General features: G+C 33.4%; 1 long non-coding RNA gene across 1 annotated transcript; it reads left to right on the top strand.

Annotated features, from left to right (window-relative positions):
• The first annotated feature begins 1,005 nt into the window (after window positions 1-1,005).
• Window positions 1,006-2,673, top strand: LOC110877276. Its single transcript, XR_002556897.2, has 2 exons — window positions 1,006-1,530; window positions 1,658-2,673. It is a non-coding gene; the product is annotated as an uncharacterized LOC110877276 (long non-coding RNA).
• The last annotated feature ends 4,413 nt before the right edge of the window (window positions 2,674-7,086 follow it).

Raw genomic sequence — 7,086 nt, 5'->3', positions numbered from 1 at the left:
TTAATTTAAATTCAAACTTAGTTATCTAATTTGATATTAGAGTAAATTACGATTTGACCCCTTGTAGTTATATCACTTTTATTTTTTTAGTCCAAAAAGTAATTTTTTAACATTTGAGCCCTCAACGTCTTTTTTTTTCTAACCCTTTTGGACCCCCAATGTTTTTTTTAACCCTTTTGGCCCCAAAAGTAAATGGATGGGGTTAGAAAAAAAGACGTTGGGGGCTCAGATGTTAAAAGATTCATTTTTTTGGCTAAAAGGGTAAAAGTGATATAACCACAGTGGCTAAAATTGTAATTTACTCTTGATATTAACTATATATTTGAACGTTTTGTTTAGTTTGGTATCAAATATATTTTACGAAACTTAAAATAAAATTAACTAATATTATTTATCATTTCTACATTTACAAGTTTTAATGCACATGGTTTTTAAAGATATAACTCTTTTTCAGATTTATTCAACACGTGCAATATACGGGGTTTTAAGGATGTAATTTTTTATTATTCGGTAGATTTATTCAACCCGTTTATACACGAGTTTTTTTAAAGATACGACGTATTTAGTATACAAAATTACATTTATTTAATCTGTGTAATACACATGATTTTCAAAGATATAACTTTTTTTATTATTTGATATATAAAATTACATTTATTTAACCCGTACAATATACATGGTTGATAAAGATATAACTTTTTTATTATTTAATATATAAAATTATATTTATTCAACCCGTGTAATACACGGGGTTCTAACCTAGTATAAAATATATGATAACATGATAAAGTGAAACAATCAAGAATCAATATGATATTAAAGTTTGTATGCACATTTCAAAAATACATGGATTCACAACAAATAAATAAATAAATAAATAAAATAACAAAAATAAAGTGGTTAGTAAAAACTAAAAAAAAGTGGGGTATCATGAGTTTCATTATACCCTATATATTCTTCTCGGGATTGGTGGTAAAAAGAAGTCTATTCTCCTATAAATACCTGCCCCTCCTCTCTTCTACAGCCTGCAACCTCCTCTCTTTTCTCTGCAAACTGTCTGTTTCATAAACCCTAATTAGGGTTTCCATGAAAAAAGACCAACTACAAACTTTGTAGATCTGCAAAACAGCCATAAAAATGGTCCTCTTTCTATTCTTCCACGGCTTTCTTGAACTGCATGGGTTTTGATCTATCAGATCTGTGTTTTATCATATTGTCTTTGCGGTTCAATAAAGCTGTGGGAAGATAGAGACAGGATCAAACCAGAAGAAGCAAGAAAGTTACATTATTTCTTGATTTTTATTTCATTTTCTTGATCTTTAATTATCTGAAATTTCTGCTTGATTTTCTTATGTAGGTGTGGTTTTGATTTATATGAGTTCTATATGTTTGATATGAATTTTAGAGTATACATAAACCTGCGCTGAAAACCAAATATGTAATTCGGTACGGTCTTAAACCGGATAGAGTTGGTTTTTGGTTTAATTGGTTTGAGACCGAATAACCAACATCCCTATCAAGACTTGGAAGGTTTAAATTTTTTGATTTGCAGTCATGTTTTGAAATCACTATTTGACTATTTTTTTTTCTTGTTATTTAGTCTGTTTCTTTATGATATAAATTAATAATCTTTGACTTTAATTTTCTTAAATTGCAGGTGAAATAATTATTGATTCATTGATCGACATGGCCAAAGGTTTCTTTGGTGTTTCTATTCTGCTCTCTCTCTCTCTCTCTCTCTCTCTCTTTGGTGTCTCTCTCTCTCTCTCTCTCTCTCTCTGTATTCAGAAGTCTGTAACTACTGGAATTGGATTGTTTATTGGATGTATGTACTCTTGTTTAATTTATATTTTAATTCATCAATTTTGTCATCTAACTTGGAGGTATGTATGAATTTATAGTAAATTGGTTATGGGTTCCCTTTATTTGATGTCAAAAGAGAAAAACAAAACAGAAAAATATCTGTCATAATTCATAACGGAAATTAATTATTGAGATCTAAATGATGATTAATAATGTAAAAATTATGAATACTTTTAGCCTTTAAATATGTATAATTATTTCCCTGGAAAAAAGCATCAAAATTGAATTTTAATGAATTTTGTAGGGTACCAATCTATATTGTATGTATATGGACCACAAGAATGCAAGTAATTTCCCTCTTTCTTATATCGAATCCCTCTCTCTCTAGTAAGTTAGCTCATACAATTTTAAAGCCATTCATTTGAATTAGGTAAGCATGTGATTGGAGTGTATTTTTAATTGCTAGTTTGCAAATTTCTTACGATATTTATGTACAACTAAATGCCCAATATACATTTCCTTACAGTAGTAAAGAAAATTGCTTTCACTCATTAAAGAGATTTTTATACACTTGTGTTGCTTAGTTGTTCTTATCAATAAACGATGCAATCTATAAGTTTTTTATACATATTTTGCGACTTTGGTTGTGTTAAAGTTATCCGTCAAAAACATGTGTAGACGGATGCAGAAGGGAGATCAAGGGTGTTTATTAGTTTCGTGTTATAATCGAATATAAGTGGCATGTAAAATTAACTTCACAAAAGATAGTCTTTGAAAGGAACAAGATGTAGGATGAGCAAGTATGTGTTCGAATGGTTAAATTCTAATATAATTTTGCTATTATAATGTTGCATTAATTTTTCTCTTTAATTATGTTTCTCTCCTTTTCAATCTTGTACTCTCTTAACTCAAGCACATCATGAGGCTTTTTGTTCATCATGTCTTTAATGCATATGGGCCAAAACATACTTATACATGTCCTTACCTAACGGTGGCTTTAATTGTTTGTTTCACGAGGCACAAAACTACAAAAGGTTTGATGCTCCATCTTTTACGGTTAACAGTAATTAAACAATAACAAAATATTAGTTACGTAAGTTTCTTTTGAAACATTGCTTTAGTGTCAATTGCCGATTAATTACGAGAATCATCAATGAGGCAATGCGATACAAACTTTTAGATTTTACGATTAGAGAGATGGTTGATTTGAACATTTATACATGTCCTTATCTAATACATGCCACAAAAGAATAAATCTAATAGACATCATTGCTTGATTGTATACGATTAACTAGCCGATACTACTTGAAAATTTTCTATTTGTATAATAGGTACTGAGTAGATGGTATTCTTGTGATGGATGTTTCTACTAACTAAAATGGCTTTCTGTTGAGTTGTTCTAACATTGATTATGAGAATAATCTTTAAAGTATATGACATACAAACTTTTAGATATGCAACATCGATAATTTGTACATTTATGTGTGTTGTTGTCTAACACTGGATCTGGTTGTCTTTTAATTTTTTTTATTAGCCAAAGAATAAAAACCCGGCTACTCAAGGTAATATAATGGTAAAAGACGACTATATATGCCTACGATCACAGACAACGCTGGTTAGCACAAGCACACTATCTCTAATTCCGGGTAAAACCCGTCGTCCGAATGCACACTGTGATAAAACCTGGTAGGGATCAGATTCGAACATAAGGTCTCTGGCTTTCAACTCCGAATCTTCACTTCCCCTCAAATAACAGGAGATACAAATCAATGGTTGACTGGTTGTCTATTAAATGACCACCGTTTAATATCAAGAGTTCACACAACATTATAGGTAAAAGTTAACTAAATAAAAAGATGTTAGATGCTTATGATATGTACACATAGAAAGTTCCTTTCGAATTAGAGCTTTGTATGGTTGATTTTCGAGATTATATTTATAATTCTCTAATACAAACTTTGATTTCAACTATCAGATTTTCTACAAGTACCATAACTAATCACACATTTATCAACAACATAATTTACAACAAAACACATAGGTGGTGTGAGATGTAACTTTACTAATTGAAATAATGTTGTTGGATAATAAATATACATATGTTATTAACTTTAGGCGTCAATCACTCTTATTTTGATCACCTTTAGTCATAAAGGTAATTAACAATATGATTTTCAAAGAGATTGGTGGACTAAAACACATATGAGTAAATTTAAGTCTCAATCACAATTAGTTCTATCACCCTAGTCATTAAATATACGGTGTCTACATATTCACACACCCCTTTATCTATTTACACAACCATTTATATGCGTTGTATATGCTTTTTTTTTTAATTTCCAACAAATACATAATTGTGGAGTGACGGCTTCAATACGTCTCATATGGGTCAATCCGTAGCATATAGCCATGCTGCGTATTGACCTATACAAGACACACAGAAAGCTTTTTCTTAATATTACATCTCCATTGTAGAAGGTCTTGTAAACCTCAGCCTCATATACATCTCGTATTGGCCCATATGAGATATACAGAAGGGTTTTTATTACAAACATTTTAACAAAGTTTTACAAAAAAAAAAAAAAATAAATAATAAGTATTTTTTTTTGGGGTAGGGATGAGGGTTAAGTTTTTTAGGTTTTTGTGGGTGGGAGGTGGGGGTTACTTTTTTTTAGGTTTTTGGTGGGTGAGAGGAGGGGGGAGGGGGGGAGGGGTTTAGGTTTTTTTAGGTTTTTAAGGGGTGGGGCGGGGTTAGGTTTCTCTTTTGGATTTTTGGGAGTGGAGGTGGAGGGGGGGGGGGGGTTAGGTTTTTCTTTTAGGTTTTTGGGGAGTACGGGGGCGGGGGTTAGTTTTTTTTGGTAAGGTATAGTTTTTTTATTATCTTTTTTTGCGGGGAGGGGGTGTGGGTGGGTGGGGGGGGTAGGTTTTTGGGCTGTGGTGGTGTGGGTGTTTAGGTTTTGGGTGGTGGTGAGTGGGTTTATTTTGTTGTGTTCACATTGTGGTTATCGCAATAAGAATGGTTCTCAAATGAACTCTAACAACATTTATAGAAGAAATCCTTATTATTGAGAAAACCAAGAAAACTCTAACCTCCCGACATTTATTTTTTTGAAAAAAAATCACACATGTAATATACATGTTTTTAAGGTTTTGAGGAAAAAAATCAAAAAAGGCTGACCAAATTAAAAAAAAATTAAACAAGTTGTTGTGTAACATATGTAATAGTCATGTGTAGCATATTTTACAGTCACGTTGTGCAAAAACTGTTTATTTTTTAAAATATCTTCTCTGCGCTTTTTGTTTTTTTTGCCTCAAAACTCTTAAAAACGTGTATGTTATTTGTGTCATTTTTTTCAAAATAAAAAAATATTGAGAGGTTAGAGTTTTTTAGGTTTTCTCAATAACTATGAGTTTTCTCCTAATACTTGCACTATATATATAGGGTTAGTTCATTTGTGAACAACCTATTTGATAGTGAATTGGGTGAACTAATCGTAACCCTTGATTATCAATATATAAATGTAAACCAATGGCCATGATTTGATAATGAAATCAATAGACAGGATTTGTTCACTTAGTTCACAAATACAATAGTGTTCACTCTCAAACCACAACCTATATATAATGTATATGTATATAGTTTGATACAAGTTTTTAGTATTGTTGGTGAACTTGTGTCTGTACTTTGTCTGTATTCGGTCACGATGTAAAACGATGTCCTTGTTAAGTCATGTAAGTTTGACCAAGTCAACCGTCCTCCTGGTTTGACTGGCCAAACAGTTAGTATATGGTTGTAAATGTTCTGTGTCGAAGGCTGGTCCATCGAAGGATTGCTTCTATCCTTCGATGACCTTGAAAGATATGCAACGAAGGATAATGTTGGACTTCGAAGGATATGCAATCCTTCGAAGTATTTATGGATCCTTCGACAGCTTTGTCATCGATAGATGATCCTTCGACCATCTATCGGATCCTTCGGACAGACAACCAATGCTGGGTGTATATATACCCATGCAATGTGTGTTCATAAGAGACACAAGTGACAGAAAGATACACTCGAGAGATAGAGAGCATTCTGTCCAGGAACACACACACACACTAGAGGGTTTGCAAAACTGATTTGTAAACATTGTGCTTGTAACCGGAACCTTTCATTCGCATTAATACAAGTGGTGTTAATCGGTGAATCTTTGTGTGTTTGTGTTTGTGCTTGTTTCATCCCGGTTTGCTCACTAGCTTGGATTCCGCACTTGCTAGTGGGTTAGTATAACAAGGTTAAGGTTGAACCTCATCCTCCGAGAGGGACCTACAAGTGGTATCAGAGCCGTGGCTCTTTACCTTGTTTAAAACCGGGTTTGTTCAAGTTCTTGGTGTGTTTGGACACTTGGTTTAGCTCCCGTTTTTAGTGATTTTCTTGGATTTCTTGGCATAAAACGTGTTCTAAACCTTTCGGGTGTGTTCAAAGGCGGGTTGGGTAACTTAAAACTTGTTGTTAAGTATCTTGGTGATTTCCGGTCAAATTCCGGTCATAATTCCGGTGACCGGTTTCTGGATAAGGTTTTCCTTTTTGGGCATATCTTATTTGAAAATCTGAGTTGGTAGAGAAAGTACAATCTGACCATCCCTTTTGCCGAAAGTTGACCTTACCTACCCATCACCTTTTCACCAACCTGTCACATCAGTGTCAGTGAGTCAGAAGCATTCGAAAGATATCCTTCGACATCGAAAGACCATCTTTCGATCAAAGACAGCTCGATAGATAAGCATCTTTCGAGTAGTCTTTCGAAGTCTAAGCATTATCTTTCGTTTCAGGAATCTATTCGAAGGATAGTTGTTCGAAAGATAAGGATTTATCTCGAAAGATAAGGATCTTTCAAGTGTGAATCTTTCAAAATTTTGAATCTTTCGAAACCATTGCTCGAAAGTCAACAGTGATCTTTCGAACACTGTTGATCATTCGAACAAGTGTTGATCTTTCGTTTGTGGTTTGTTTATAGTTAACAAGTTTGTGTGTTTCAGATCTTTCGTACCAGGATCTTTCGGCTGTGTGTGATCTTTCGGAATATTCATTTAGAATTTATTTTTCTTATCAATCATGAATCCGAATTGGTGGAATCCGGCTCCAGACAGTGGAAAATATACAAGTTCAGGTTCCACTCCCTCATGGTGGGGTACACCGGCTCCAGATAGTGGAAAGTACACGTGTACAAGTCTATCACCTTCATGGGCCGAGTCTCCGGTGTCTACATCTTCACAAGCAAATGCCATATCTTCAAGTCAATG

This window comes from Helianthus annuus, chromosome 9, assembly GCF_002127325.2.
Source record: "Helianthus annuus cultivar XRQ/B chromosome 9, HanXRQr2.0-SUNRISE, whole genome shotgun sequence".
NCBI classification, from domain to species: Eukaryota; Viridiplantae; Streptophyta; class Magnoliopsida; order Asterales; family Asteraceae; genus Helianthus; species Helianthus annuus.
The sequence above is the reverse complement of the archived record's forward strand: the minus strand, read 5'-3'. Positions and strand labels throughout refer to the sequence as shown.